General features: G+C 34.9%; 1 pseudogene; it reads right to left on the bottom strand.

The window, feature by feature from the left end:
- Positions 1-14,195: 14,195 nt before the first annotated feature.
- On the bottom strand, positions 14,196-15,409 carry LOC123829723 (annotated as a pseudogene).
- Between the last annotated feature and the right edge of the window lie 915 nt (positions 15,410-16,324).

Raw genomic sequence — 16,324 nt, 5'->3', positions numbered from 1 at the left:
GCTGAAATAGTGCAGATTTACAAATGGATTAGCCTAATCAAGAAGTTCAAATTGAAGAAGTGAAAAGTCATCACTCATGGCCAAGTTAATTTACATTAAAATATGATTGGTAGTGAAATTTTAAAGTGTAAAACCATCAGTTAAAACTCTGGTCTATCATTACTAGCTTCCTACCTTAAGAATTACAATGGAAAAAGATGTTCTTACTGTACAGAAGTTCAATGACATCATATAGAGTTTGGGGTTGGGCTAATGTCTGAGTAGCCTCCTTAAAGCTCCTTTTGTAACATTATTGCTTGCAATTTAACTAGAATAAAGTGATTTTGTTTAAAACACACACACATACAAAAAAGTGAGCTGGTTTGCTTATCTATGTATATGAGGGATTCTTTTTGTTAAACATGTGAAATATTATATCATTTATAAATGATTTATACTTATATGTTATAAATTAGATATATTCTTAATCATATGTAGTTATGACTTAATTTAGTGAAAATTTTGAATATTAAGATAAAATATAATATACCATGGGTAATACATAAGACCCAAAACAACAACTAAAATTCTTCAGATAATTTAAGGCAGTGTTCTGTGTGGTGAAGAGTTGCTCTCTACCACACAAGAGCAGAAGAAATTGCTGGCACATTGCAACGAATAAGCCAAACAATGTGCTTTTTTATTTATCCACTTACTGGTGGGTAAAAAAGCTATAGGACATTTACACAGTGGACTACTACATGATCATAAAAAAAAGAAGAAAATCTTACCTATTGGAATAGCATGGATGGACCTGGAGAGTATTATGCTAATTGAAATAAGCCAGGCAGAGAAAAATAAACACCATATTATTTCACTTACATGTGGAATCTAATAAATAAAATAAACTAATAAACAAAATAGAAACAGATTCATAAGCAGAGAAAAGACTGACTTCTGTCAGAGTGAGGCAGGACAGGAAGAAGGTAGGAAAATCCCTGGGCAAGTGGAAAGGAGAAACTGAAACAAGAAAATTAAACAAGGCCAAACAGTTTGAGCAACATGCAGCCAGCTGATGAATTACAAGAATTTATCTCCCTTAACCAAGGTGAATGAGAGTGAATGGTTTATACTTCTCCTCCATGACCAAAGAATACATAGCTTAAATTTCCCTGACATGGGAAATAGAGACCAGAGACCCAACAATGCCATTTGTGCCAGCTAACCTAAGGACAGATAGTCGGGAGAATAAATAACAAAAACCCTGTTGAAAGCCAGACAAACACAGGATAAAACTAAAATCGTATAGCAAACCAAAGAATATACCTTAACCCCACCATGCGATCATTTTGACACATCAGCATATTAAAAATGCACCTGCAAAGGTGATGAATATTCTGCTGAAGCCCTTCACTTAAGATTCTCACCCACAAAAAAAATTAAAAGCCATAAGGATAAAGATGCAGCTCAGTCTGCTCTAGAGCGCGCCTGTGCTTAAACTTTTATATAAACCTCTTGTGCATAAACTTCTTATGCATAAACTTTTCATTCCATCCTAAATTCTACGGGTCCCCATGAGACTTGCGGCCAGAGGAGCAGTGGGCAGTGGCAGCTTGACCCAGGCTTACTCGCTGTACCTGTCTCCAGGGCCTGCCTTTTTCTTTGACTTTCAGGTGAGTGAGCTAACAGCAGCCCCACCTGAGCTCACTCCTTTCTTATAACTTTCCTAGAGAACCAAAGCAGCCCTGCCTAGGCTCTGTCCTACTATTTCTTCCACCCTAAGTCTTTCCCCTTTTTCACTGTCCCCAGCTTTAATAAACATACTCTCAAAGGCACATGGACTTGTGTTATGAAATTTTTTCTGCAGGCCAGGTAACAAGAGGAGAAGGCAGTTGGGGGGCTGGGTGAAAAAAGTGAAGGAATTAAGAAGAGAAACCTCATAGACATAGACAACAGTATAATGATTACCAGAGGGGAAAAGGGGGTAAAGACAGGTAGAAGAGGGTAAAGGGGGAATAAATGGTAATAGAAGGAGACTGAACTTTGGGTAGTGAACACAGAATACAATATACAGATGATGTAGTATAGAATTGTACACTTGAAACCTATATAATTTCACCATCAAAATAAATAATAATATTTGTGCTACTTCATAAGAAATACATGTATAATGCTTAAAGATATTTATATCATTTTAATAATATAAAATGCCATTTTAAAAATCACTTAAAGAATTATAAAACATTCTGAATTTCAATTTGCATTATTTTCTAAAACCAAAATAGATTTAGATTGCCATATATTCTTTTTAGCCTTCTCTGTTGTACATACACATTTCTATACTAAATTTCTTTGCCTACTCACTCAAGAAACCAAAACTAATATTTTGTGTCCTCCTGTTTCTGGAAACTATCATCCTACATAAATTAATTATATTGCCTCCAATATCAGTTGATTTACTTCTCTATTGAATTACTTCTCTCATCCCAAGGTAGCATGCTTATTACTGATTTTATTTTCACTTCCCATTATCATATTAAATCCAATAGTTTAGGAGAAATGAGGTAATTTCTAAAATCAAATACTTTTCTTTTATTCCCATGCAATTGTAAACTAGTCATAGAAATTTTGCCAAGAACATACAGGAATTGTAATAATTAACTCTTTAAATTTTTTGTTTTTATTATAAAAAAAGTTTATGAATACAAAAGAAAACACAACATATGTGCTAATTGTAAATGTTAATGAAAATCCAAACACCAAGTTACTCAAGAGCAAGCTTGAAAAATAGAAGATTTCTCATAATTTGAAGGCCCCAGGAGTTATGCTGGGACACCATTGACCCCCCCAGGGATAAATAATGTCTCTGATTTTGAATTTATTGCCCCGTTACTTATGTATATTCTCACAATATAGTATCAGCTTTGTCTATATTTGAATTTTATATTCATGAACACTACTGTGTATGGGTATGAGAAGATATTAAATTAATGCTTGTCTTACTTCTTAACAAATCTGTGTTTTTTATGGAAAATATTTTCTGACAACTTCAGCATTGATCTAAGTTAATGCCAGTGTTTGGAGAAAATATTCCCGTCAGTCCACACAAGCGTCTGCCAAAATACAACTCAACACTTGGGGGCATGGAGCAGTATCCTGCGTCTGTAGTTTAAAAATATATTGAGTCTTACAGAATTAAATTATTTGAAGTTATACTTTAAACGCACAAGAAAAAGATTTAGTTAATTTAGATGTAAACTGTAACTCACTCTGAGGGGTGAGGGAAAGTAAGATGTAGTGAGAAATATTTGTGCTCAAGTAGAATGAATTGGATTGTGATTGTATATTTTCTATAATATAAATAAATTAGGTAAAATAAGTTAAATTCTGTGAATATTATCTGACCTAATGTGAAAATTTTATCATTAATTTTATTCCAGCATTTAATTTAATTTGAATTTTTATTAAATATTTTTAATACTTTTGAGTATCTCATCTTCTAGGTCAAACATGAATATAAGCCAAAAACAGGATTTCATCATAGATCCTGCAACCTAGTATCAGAGAAAGAAATCAATCAAGCAATTATGTAAATAATTATATGCATGTATGATTGGGTTCTCAAAATCTGATTTGAGGTAGTAATGTAGCATTATAAAGTATATCACTAAAGATGAACACTGACAGGAGAAAACAAAAATTTATATCCTTTCACTGGTAAAAGAAAATATAGAAAAGTAAGTTTAGCCTTTGATTCTAATCAGCAGTTTCCTTAGTCACAAAAAACAAAAACAAAGCAAAAGACAAATAAAACTCAAGCTAGCTATATAGTCTGTAATTTCCTAGTCTTCAAAAACCAAATTAAAGGACATTTAGTAATTATCTAAATAATCCAAAGAAAGAAAGAAAGAAAAACAGTTCTCAAGTGTTTTTTAGCAATTATTATATCACTCAAGATGTAACTAGTTATTCAAATCCTCACTCCTAATAAACTTCCATTTAATAAATTTCTGTTTATGTCTAAGCACTATGTAGTATGCAAAATCAAATAGAAATCTGTACTTTGGTAATAGTGATGATAATTAAATTGTGCTTAGTAAGACAGTGTTAATTATAGACTTGCTAGATGCAACTATTTCTTAATATCAGTTGTAAGCTGAACTATAACACTGACATAAACTGAAAACACACTTAATGTACTTATCATGCTGTGATCAACATTCCAGGAATTCTCTTTTCTCCTGATTTCCCATTATTTTTCTGTCCACCCCCCCATTGTTCAAGAATATTCTGTAAGAATTGAACTACACAGGCATCTTTTATAATGATCATAGAATGATTTACACATGAACTATTTCCATTTTTATTACAGTGATTATGAAATCAATAGAACCATGTTCTCTTGAAGATTAAAATGATAATTGGTCAGATGACTTCAGCATCAATGTTACATTTCATCTACTTTAAGAAGGATAAATATAAGATTTCATTTATTTTAACATCCTCCTATTAGATTCACAGTCAAGTCTCATTTTTTATGTTGTACAGCAGCAGTAATATTGCAAAAATATAAATGAAGACAACCACAATTCAAGATTCTGAGGATTTTGAAGTGTATACTTCTGAATATATTAAGTACTGATAAAAATGATACATTAATTTTAGGATACAAATAAACTGTCTGATTACACTGATGCTAATCAGAACAAGAAAGTTGTCTATGTACTTAATCCTTGCCCTGAAAATGAAAAAGAGGGTTCCTTCAAGATCCATCAGTTGATAATATTCTAAACACACATACAATATTACAACATAGGAAAATTTGCTTTTGTGTAAATCAATTCAAGAAAAGGTGGTTCTGGGAGTTCTGCATTTTTAAAATTTGAATTTAGTTGACAAAATATTTACTAACTATCTACTATGTGAACAATGCCAAGCCATGAGGGATAAAAAGGAAACCATAAAAATTGAGTGTTTTCCCCTAAAGAGCCTAAAACCAGATACATTATACATGAATAAATGAAATTTGGATCTTTGGGTTAAATATAGACAGGATGATCAGAATAAGTGGGTAAAAATTTATCACTGATCAAGATTTTATTCCATGAAGTCAAGTAAAGTTGTCATTACAATGCACTGTATTTATTGTCTACATATTTTCTGATTTTATAAACATTAACTACAAATATATAAAATTTTAATATTAAAGAAGTGAAAGAAATGTGATATGATCATATCATGTAATGATAAAAAACAACACCTAGAATAAAAATATTTATTAACTCCTATTATTCATTATTACAAATAATTTTATTATCCAACAAAAGCTATTTTTAAGAAAGAATAAATATAAACAGTACAATATAGATCTGATAAACTATTCTATGTATGAGAAATTGGGAACAGAGTGTATAGAAGAGGTAAAAACAAATTAATAGCAAGAAATAGAATTGAATTGCTCATACTGGTTGTACTGTATTCAACAAAATTATCCCTAATGATAAATGGATGACAGAATAAGAAACAAAATTAGACAAGAATGGAGATGCAAAGATAAAAGAAATAAATAAATTTAACTAGATAAGTTTTTAAAATGTTTGTTACTTCAACCAATGTCACACAATAAATTCAAAAAATCAAACAAAAAGTTTCTTCAAGTTTCAGCTCTGACACATAAAGAGACTGTAAATGATCAGCCTCATTCTTTCAATAATAAAAATCTGAACAAACTGAAAATCAATGACTTTCAGTGAGCTCACAGGCAAAAATAACCATACAAAAATCTGAAACAGATATGAGCACCTAGAGAGATATAGCTAAGATCTGTTTATAGGGTGCAGACACTCCAGAGACATACGCTTGTAAGAACACCTGAAGGGTGATTTTGATAAATTCCAGGAGACTAAGTGCTGACTACCATGAGTGTGAAAAAACCCTGGGGGTGGGGGCTATAGTTTAAAAGGAATTCCCACAATTTCATGGATTTTCTTTGCAGGAATTTTACCAGGTTCTCACACTGAAGATCTTAGAAAAATCCTTTCATGGCTCTGATAAGAGTAGGGAGAGAATGAAAAACATAGTAAATTAGTAGTAAAACTTCAAGGAAATAGACTGGGAAAACTTCAGCCAGGGAAGAAAACAAAGGTATGGGTGAAGGTACCTACTAGAGAAACACTTGTGAAAGTTACAGCCTGAGACAAGCATTAAGCCAGCCTTAAGCTCAAGCCCTAGCCATATTAAAATACTTCCTCACATCAATGATCTATTTACCTTAGTTCTAGTCCAATAAAACATGCCTGGTTTTCAACAAAAAATTTACAAGGCAGACAAAAAAGACAAGATAAAACACAGTCTAAAGAGACAAAGCGAGCATCAGAACCAGACTCAGATGTTAGAATTATGAGGCAAAAAAATATTGTGTTTTAATGGAAAAATGTATACGGCATGCAAAAGCAGATAAACAATGTAAACAGAGAGATGGAAACTCTAAGAAAGAATTAAAAGGAAATGCTAAAAATCAAACGCACTGACAGAAAGGAAGAATGCCTTTGATGGATTCACCAATAAACTAGACATGCTTGATGACAGCTCAATAGAAACTTCCCAAGTTGAAATGCAAAGAGAAAAGGAAATTTTTAAAAAGACAAGAACTCTGGGTCGATATCAAAGGAGTAACATACCCATAATTGAAATACCGTAAGGAGAAGAAAAGAAAATTGAACAGAAGAAATAATGATGTAAAAAGTAGCTAAAAACTTTTCAAAATTAAAAATAATGAACATACCCTGGGAGCTCAGAGAATACCAAGTACAAATACCCAAAAATAAATAAGTAAATTAATAACACCTAGGCATATAATATTTAAATTGTAGAAAGGTAAAACGAAAGAGAAAATCTTGGAAGACAAAAAATATATACAGATATGCTAATTCCATAAAAAATAGATAAGAACATTTATAAGTAATAAGGAAACCCAGTAGAATGATAAAGGTGTTAACTCTCAAAAAAAATCTTAAATGTGTATGTACATAACAAATGACTGTTAAAATATGTAAGGCATAACAGACAAGGAGAAACAGACAAATCTGCTGTTATGGTTGGAGATGTGAATGCCTCTCTGTCAGTAATTGATAGATTGAGTAGGCAGAAAATGTGTAAGGGCATAGATGGCTTGAACAGCCCTATCAATCAACGTAATCTAATTGACACCAATACAATACTCATCTAACAATAGGAGGATACATATTTTTCTCAAGCTCACAAGTAATATTTTCTAAGATACAGAATATTCTTGGCTATAAAGTAAACCTTAACAGATTTAAAATAATAGAATTATACAAAGTACGTTCTTAAGCGACATTGGAATTAAACTAGAAATCAATCACAAAAGAGCTAGAAAATCCCCAAATATTTGAAAATTAAACAACATCAAAGATGCAGAAAAATGTTACATGATCCAACACCCACTCACTATAAAAACTCATAGTGGATTAAGAATAGACAGGAGCTTGCTCAACTTGCTAAAGAATATCTACGAAAACCCTATTGCTAACAACATGCTTAGTGCTGAGAAATTGGACACTCTCCCTCTCAGATTTAGATTACAAAAATATTTTGAATGTAGAGCCAATAATGATTTCCTGATGAAGAGAGTACAGAATATGAGCGGAGTCAAAAAAGAATAAATTGATTTTAATTTTAATTAGGCACCATAGCATAGTACCTCTATAGTAAGGGACACCTCTCCCTGAAACCATCAACAGTCATAACCGTGACCTTCTCTGCCTGCTCCTCCTCTCATCAGGCTCCTCATCTGTGAGTGGCCACCCCTTTTTATTATTTCCTCACTTTAACATTTATCTTTTGCCCTGGCTGGTGTAGCTCAGTGGATTGGGCGCGGGCTGCGAACCAAAGTGTCGCAGGTTCGATTCCCAGTCAGGATACATGCCTGGGTTGCAGGCCATGACCCCCAGCAACCGCACATTGATGTTTCTCTCTCTCTCTCTCTCTTTCTCCCTCCTTTCCCTCTCTAAAAATAAATAAATAAAATCTTTAAAAAGAAAAGACAGAAATTTTTTAAAAATTATCTTTTACTATTGTGTTAATTTATTGGGGATCCCTAAGAGATGCCAAGTTAATATTCCTACTTATTTTCCATTTTGAATTGGAAACTCAATTGTTTGTTTTTATTGTAATTGTGTTCATAGATAACACAAATATATGAACTTGTCAAAACTCATAAAATTAAATAAAGTGGATGCACTTTTTGTAGTTTATTCTTTTTTATTACTATGTAGTGTTCCATTATTTAAATGTACCACAGTTTATCTATTCTTCTGATGATGGACCTCAGTGCTATTCCTGATTTGAAGCTATTAAATGATGCTGCTATGAACATTTTTAAAAAGTCCTCACCCAAAAACATTTTATGGTATATGGTTATATTTCAATATGTTTCATTAAAATAATCTGCTAAAATAGAAAACAAACTTAGAAGGATAATTGGTTTCAGCTCTTAAAATAATTCATCAGTATGAATAAACTGGTTGGGAAGTGTTTGATAAAATAATTACCTTTTTCAAATTTCTCAAAAGGATCAGAGTGATGGGTAAAACTGAGCTCTCTCCTTCTCTCAGAATTAATAATTTTCTCTGACTTCTGCACGAGAGTGGTCACTGGCAGTGGAGACGATGTGTGGTCACTCATCTGTCACCAAACTCGACGTTCAAGGTTCTGCCAACATAACTCAGTAAAGCAGCAGTAAAAGCAGTCAACCAATTTGATTTATTAAAGAAATATAATCCGGCATGCAATGCTCTAACTTCAGATTGCTTATGAGGGTAACTTTGAAATGCTTATCATGAAGCATATTTTATTAAATTAAAAATGTCCACAACATATCAATAGAAAAAAGTGTTTCCTCTTCAAAATGTACCATCTTTTCACAAAAACTGTAAAATCTTTTTTGAGTTTATTTTATAACAGAAACCTCTTTTCATTTCATCTGATAACAGAACCTTTCTTTCTAATGTATAACACATTCCGTATGGTTTGATTGGAGCTGATGCGTTCACCCACCAGGAAGGAACTTGACTCAGACCTGACCAGTTATAACGCAGCATCTAAATAACCACCTTTGCCAACAATTGGAAGATATCAGACTGAAGAGCAGACAAAAAGATTTGAAAAAAGAAAAGAGAACAATTTCTTAGGATGCGATTTGAACTTCTCAACCATCAGCACCTAAAAGCCCCCAGAACTTCCCATATGAAAGACTTAATGCATCTTTACCTCTTTAACCTGACTTTGACTTGGGTTTCCTCCAATTACCAACAACAAACAATAGTATGTTAGATACAAACGGCTCCTTTGTCTAATAACATTTGATGGCCGTGCTAATTGGAACAGTCAGAGAAAACGAGTTAGAACCTATGTGGGCAACTCAGCTTCATTTTGTTTTATCCTAATATCTTGGACAAAAATGGACCTACCTCTTTTTTTTCCCCAAAACACAGCTATTTATATTTTACAGGGATAGTTTTCTACATGACTTCTTTTATTTATGATAGCTTTTAAGTGATATTTAAAAATTTGTCCAGTGGAAAGGAAAATATACATAGTAAAAGTAAAGGAAAATATTACTAGTACTTTATTCTAACAGTAATTAATTAATATCCTGGAAGGAAAAGTGAGGTGCTCTATCCCACATGTACAACATGGAAGTATTTATACCTAGAAACTTTAACTACTAAAGATCACATATCAAAGAGAAATTAATCATCCTTTGCAGTAACCCTGAAGGCTACCACAAAATGAGAGGCTAAAAATCTGCAGACCATCTGAATCTCCGTCCAAGATAACCTGTAGATCCTTGTGAAAGTAGGACCAAAATAGTTTTTAGTTCAATGTGCTAATATTTTGTTAGGATTTCTCTGTTTATTATCATGAGGGATATTTGTCTGTAGTTTCCTTTTACTTTAATCTTTTCTAAATATTTTGTTTTCTTTTGCATTAAATTTCTTTCAATTACATTATACATTCAATATTATTTTGTATTAGTTCAGTAGTGATTTTTGTTGTAATCTTTATCTTTTTGGCTTTGTAAGTTTGGAAATACCCCCTCTATTTTCTGAAAAAGATATAGTAATTGTACTATCTCTTTAAATCTTCTATACAATTTTGTACAATCTGTACAATCTTCTGTACAATCTTCTGTACAAACCATGTAAGGACTGGAGATTTCACTTTCAAGATGTTTTTAACAATGAATTCAATTTCTGTAATAGGTATAAAATTAACCAGGTATTTCTTCCTGACTGGTTTTGGTAGTTTTTCTTGAAGGGCTGGTCCATTTCATCTCACTCATCAAAGTATTTGACAATAGAATTGTTTACTGCATTATCTTACTTTCCTTTTCACGTCTGCGGGGTCTGAAATGATGTCCTCTTTCAATACTGCTACTAACCATTTTTGTCTAATTCTCTTCTTCACTGGGTCATCTGTTTAGAAGTTTATCGATGTCCGTGATCTTTTTTAAGTATCATGGTTTGGTTTTCAGTATCATGTTCCTGTTTTTAAACTTGTTGATTTCTCCTGTTTAGTATTTCCTTAATTTTGATTTTATTGGATTACATTTACTCTTCATATTCTAGCTTCTTAAGGTGAAGCTTAGATTATTGATTTGAGACCTTTGTACTCTTATAAGAATTTAAAGCTATACATTTACCTATAAGCACTTGCTTAATTATATCATTGCTTGATCTTCATTCAGTTAAAAAAGTATTTTAATTTCTCTTGAGAATTCCTCTTTGACCCTTGTGTATTCCAAATTTATTTATTGATTTTAGAAAGAGAGAGAGACTGATTTGTTGTTTTTGTAGTTTCAGTTATTTATGCATCACTGGTGGATTCTCATATGTGCCCTGACTGGGAGTTGAACCCACAACCTTGGCATATCAGGAGGAAGCTCTAATCAACTGAGCTGCCTGGCTTGAGTCTCTCTGACCCATTTGTTATTTACAAGTATATGATTTAATTTCCCATTATATGCTGATTTTCCAGATTTTTTCTTTTTATTGATATTTAATTCTATTCTGACATGAGAACATATTTTATATGATTTCTACTCTTAAACTTTTTAAAAAGATTTTATTCATTTATTTTTAGAGAGGGAAGGGAGGGAGAAAGAGAGAGAGAGAAACATCAATGTGTGGTTGCTGGGGGCCATGGCCTGCAACCCAGGCATGTGCCCTGACTGGGAATCGAACCTGTGATACTTTGGTTTGCAGCCTGCGCTCAATCCACTGAGCTACACCAGCCAAGGCACTACTCTTAAACTTTTTAAGATTTATTTTATGGCTCAAAATATTTTGGTGAATCTTGTACCTGCACTGAAGAAAAATATTTATTCTCCTGTTTGTGTAGTTTTCTATAAATGCCAATTACATCTAATTGAATGATAATGCTGTTCAAATCATCTATATACTTAGTGATTTCATGCTTACTTGTTCTATCAGTTATTGAGAGATGATTGTTAAAGTCTCCAAATATAATTGTAGATGTGTGTATTTGTGCAAAACCATTTTTGTCTCATGTCTGTGAATATTCTGTTGTAACATACATACATGTTTTACTATTATATCTTGCTAAACAATCGATCTCTTTAATGTTATGTAATGTTCCTTATTCTTTGATAACCTTCCATGATCTGAAGGCTGCTTTGTCTGAACTTAAAATAGCTACTCCAGTTTTGTTTTGATATATTTTTCTTGAGCCCTTTACTTTTACTAATTATCTATTTGTGTCTTTACATTTCTTTCTAGTAGGCAGCATATACTAGGATCTTGTGTATATGGGTGTATGACATATATATGTGTATGACTAATTCTGTCATATGATTGGTATACAGGGACTTTTTATTTAGAGTGATTATGTAACAATTGAATTAAAATCAAGCTTTTTGCTAGCTACTTTCTGTATGTTCTATTTCTTTTTTTCTATTATTCTTTTCTTCTACATTCTCTTAGGTTAATTTACTATTTTTAAAATTACATTTTATCTTCCATTTTGATTTATTATTGCTACCTTTTACATTTTCAAATGTTTGTTCTAAGATTACAGGTAAACATATTTAATTAATCAAATGTGCATTCAATTACTATTATGCTGATTTGATTCACATGTAGTGTATTTCTCAAAACTGGATATCCCCAATTCCTTCCCATCCTTTATGCTATTATTGCTGTATATTTTAATTAATCTATGCGATAAACCATAATACATTGCTGCTATTTTGTTTTAGATAGTTCATTTTAGAGCAAATAAATAAGAAAATAAATGTTATCTTACCTTCAATTTTTTCTTTTTATTATTTTTCATGTATATGTATGTCTGTGTAGAGTCAAGGTTTTATATATGCGTTGCAACCTGTCAAGGCCTGGCAGGTCCACTCCAGAGTCAGGCAGATGGAGGAAAATGTGTGGAGTCGTGGGGATGCTTGACATGCCTATATTCACATGCAGGCAAGCCACCAACACTGCAAGCTGCCTGTGTCCAGTGGGGAGCCCCTTCCCCCTTAAGTACTAGAGACAAACAAAGCTGGAAGACAGCCAAGATACTGTTTAACATAGCGTGATTCCGTGCATGCCAGCCCACTTCATGTTATGGGAACCATTTATCAGACCCAGTCTCAAAGCTATGAGAACACTACTTACCAGGCCCATTCAAGCTTATAGGAAACTGCTTCCCTTAGTTACCCAGACACCTGGGTGAGGAAACCAGACTGCCTCCATTTACCCTACAATATAGCATATATTTTTTTCTGACCTAAAAGTCTTTTTTTGCCCTGGCCAATATGGCTCAGTTGGTTGGAGTGTTGTCGCATGCACTGAAAGTTGGCAGTTTCTTTTTTTTTCTAAATATGTAAACAGTTTACTTACTCTAAACAGCAACACAGACAAAATGGCATATAAATGCTAATGGAGCTTGGCTCTCATCACCAAGGCAGTAAAGAATTACAGATTAGTGAGACAAAAGCGGATGAGTAAGACATTTATTACTATGACCTCAAGGGAGAGAATGGGCCTACAGAGAGTGGCAAGAAAGGTTTGGCATAGAGGAACAACAGGAGAGCCTGTACTGGGCTGCCTTAGCTCACTGGGAGGTCAGAGAAAAGGGGCCTTAGGGACAGAGTCAGAGGATCGCCTGGGACACACTGCCCCCAGGGGAAGAGCACAAGTGCCCTGGGTCCTTTGACCCAGGCTTTCTTGAAGGTGGAAATCTTAGGGCAGGTCTCAGGGGAGGGTTTCAGTAGAGCATTCCTCAGTTCAGTAGAACACCAGTTCTCGGGTGTGCCCTTTTAGGGTCCTAGTCTCCAGTGATAGGTCAATGACAGGGCAGGTGGTCTACAGTCATTGCAGTTGGTTCTGACACCCCCCACCTGGTTGTGCTGCTTTTCTAGGCCTGGGGCTGAAACACAGCCAAGGCCTCCCTGTAATCTCCAGGGAGGGAAGGCCAGGGGAGGGGACACTGGGCCTGGAGCTAAAACACAACTGAGGTCTATGGGTAGTCTCCAGGGAGGAAAGGCCAGGGGAGGGGATGTTACCCTGAGGGTGAGGTCCTTGTTTACCCTGGGGATGAAGTCCTTGTCTTTCCTGCCAAGCACCAGGGGGCCTTTAGGCCTGGTGACCATCTGTACAGCTGTAAATTGCTTGGCCACTGCATTCAGCTATCTGCCTCAGTTTCACTATTCTACTTGCAAAGGAGTTTTCCTAGCTTCTTATTTTGTCTCACAAACACAAAGGAAATGATACAGAAAGAAGAGGCTGGCTGACTTTGGATCTGAGGCTTGAAACAACACAACCCTGATCTGCAGAGAGAAGGACAGAGGCTCAAAGGCAGAGAACAGGCAGATTTCATTCTCATACAGCCAGCTGGAGGCTGTGTGTAGCTCTGACAGTGGGCAGCAAGGCTGCACCTGCGAGCAAAGGGAACTAGTTCCTCGGGGTCTTGTAGAAGTATAAAAGTTTTTAATTTTACAACAGTGGAAATAATGACATCAATATTAAATTAAAGCAAGTACTGTATTACGTAACAATCGAAAATACAAAAGACTGAAGGAAGGGACCCTGTATGAAAAACTGGGCAATTCAACAAGTGCAGAACCAGGTACCCATGGCAGAAATGGACAGTGGCACCCATCTGCCTCCCATATGTGACTAAACATTATACAGAGCAATGCTGGATCTGCAAACATTGTCAACAAATCCCTGCCAAACCAATCCCTTTGTTCCCATGTTGACACAGGTCACTGCTTGTGAGGGTGCAAACTTCTTGGCTTGTGCTAGAACCTTTTTCTAATATTCCACTCTGTTTTGCAGGTAAATCATGTAGGCCTCTGCCTGAGCTAGATCTTAGATATTTGGTTCATTTAGATGGTCCTGGATTCCTAATAAGATCTGCTTAATGTGATGGCTGGCCTCCAGTTCTCATCTTCCTTGAGGGCAGACAGGCACACAGGGCCTGAAGGGTACACATTCAGGAGAAATAACAGTGGTTCCAAGTTGCACTTCAAGGTGAGGATGATGGATAGTCATCTCTGAAGAGCACCCGTAGTTTAAACAAGCCTCTTTCCTACGGGGCTCTATTCTTTCCCGGAATGGTGCCTCCCACTTCATGAGGTTCATCATGCCCTTGGACTTTTTTCTTGGGACAGCCACAAAACCAAAAGAGTGGTCTTTTCTCCAAACTTTCCTCCCCTCTGCAAGTCTGCTGAGGGCAATCCTTGACACATTCAAAGGCCTACAGCACACTTGGCCAGTGAGTAAGGCAGCAGGGAGCTTCCTTTGTCTCCAGACTTACCTCCGGAGCCTGCTTCCCACAGCCCCCCCCCAAGACGTCACAGTTTGCTCCTGGTCAGGGCACATAAATGGGCTGCAGTTTCAATCCCCAGTCCTGGGGTGGGGGGGGGACATATGGGAGGAAATGGGTCAATGTTTCCTTCTCACATCTCTCTCTCTCTCTCTCTCTAAAATTAATAAACATTTTTAAAAGGTCTTTTTTTAAGTTTTATAGGGCAAACCTACTGGAAATTAATTATCTCACTTTTTATTTAGCAAAGTTTATCTTAAAAGTTTATTTTGATATCATAATTTCACTGGGTGGGTAAAGCTCTCTGGTTTAGCAATATTTGAATTCGGTCCAGCACTTTAAGCTGTTATTCTAAAGTCTTCTGGCTTGCACGCTTTGTGACAAGAAGTCAGAGCTCTCACCACTTTGCTTCCTGTGAGCACCTGGTAGTCTCTACAGCAAAGCTGGTAGATTGTACGAATTCTGCTTTATCTTGGGCTTCTAAGCCTTCCTTTGTGTTTCCCCAGTTCACAGCTGGCCTCCACCATTTTGTTAACTGTTGTAGCAGAATTTTTCTTCTCATGCCCAACTGTGCCTCCCAGTCACAGGTCACATCCTGCCTCTCCCAGCAGGTGACTGTCTAGTATTTTGAGTCAGTTCGTTACCCTGCATGCTCTGCTCTCATAAAGTATATACCACCTTGTATTTTATAATGTGGAAAATCTATATAAACATAAGTGGCTTAGTAGTCCATTAAACGTGTTACTAATAGAATTCTCTAACTCTTGTTATGACTAAATCATTGGGATGTGTCATTTAGCTGTAAAATTTTTAGCAAGAAAATCATTAGTTTGATATATACGCCTGAATGAATGGGGGAAGGTGTTTTCTTGTTAGCCAATTAGAAGTGTGAATTTTATTTGTCTGTTTTTTCTTGTTGTTATCATGTCATCAAAAATTATTTTGGCATTCTTGTACATTCTAAAGTTAAAGTCCAAATTCCTTTAAAAGGAGGAAACAGGGCTCAAGCCCTGAATTCATTTTTCCTGATTCCTTGAGAACTATTTTTTTAAATCAGTACCACTGGTAAATTTAAAATGAAATAGCTAAAGGACTTGAAGAACCACAGTCACATTCGCAACTAAAATAGCAATTTGACCAATTAATACTAAACAAAATTATCTGAACGCTACATTTTTTAGAATTTTACTTCTTGCCTGCATATAGAGAACCTAACACTTTAAGTGAGGATTTCAACGGTTCTCAAGTGTCTGAAGACTCTGACAGGCTTAGTTCGCTGTCACCTGAGCTTCACAATGAGTAATGTCAGTCAAAACAGAAATTGTTTCTTAAAATTACACATCGCTAATAAAAGGAGAAATTGGAGAAAATGAAGCTTTAGGTAAGAGTTATCTTTATTCTTCCTGAAAGAAAGAAATCTTTCCAAATACCTTTCAAAAGAGCATTAGGTATACAGTATCTCTATTATACAGCCTTT

The sequence above is a fragment of the Phyllostomus hastatus genome, unplaced genomic scaffold, assembly GCF_019186645.2.
Source record: "Phyllostomus hastatus isolate PE091 unplaced genomic scaffold, TTU_PhHast_1.1 phas_scaffold_114, whole genome shotgun sequence".
In the NCBI taxonomy this organism is placed as follows: Eukaryota; Metazoa; Chordata; class Mammalia; order Chiroptera; family Phyllostomidae; genus Phyllostomus; species Phyllostomus hastatus.
The sequence above is the reverse complement of the archived record's forward strand: the minus strand, read 5'-3'. Positions and strand labels throughout refer to the sequence as shown.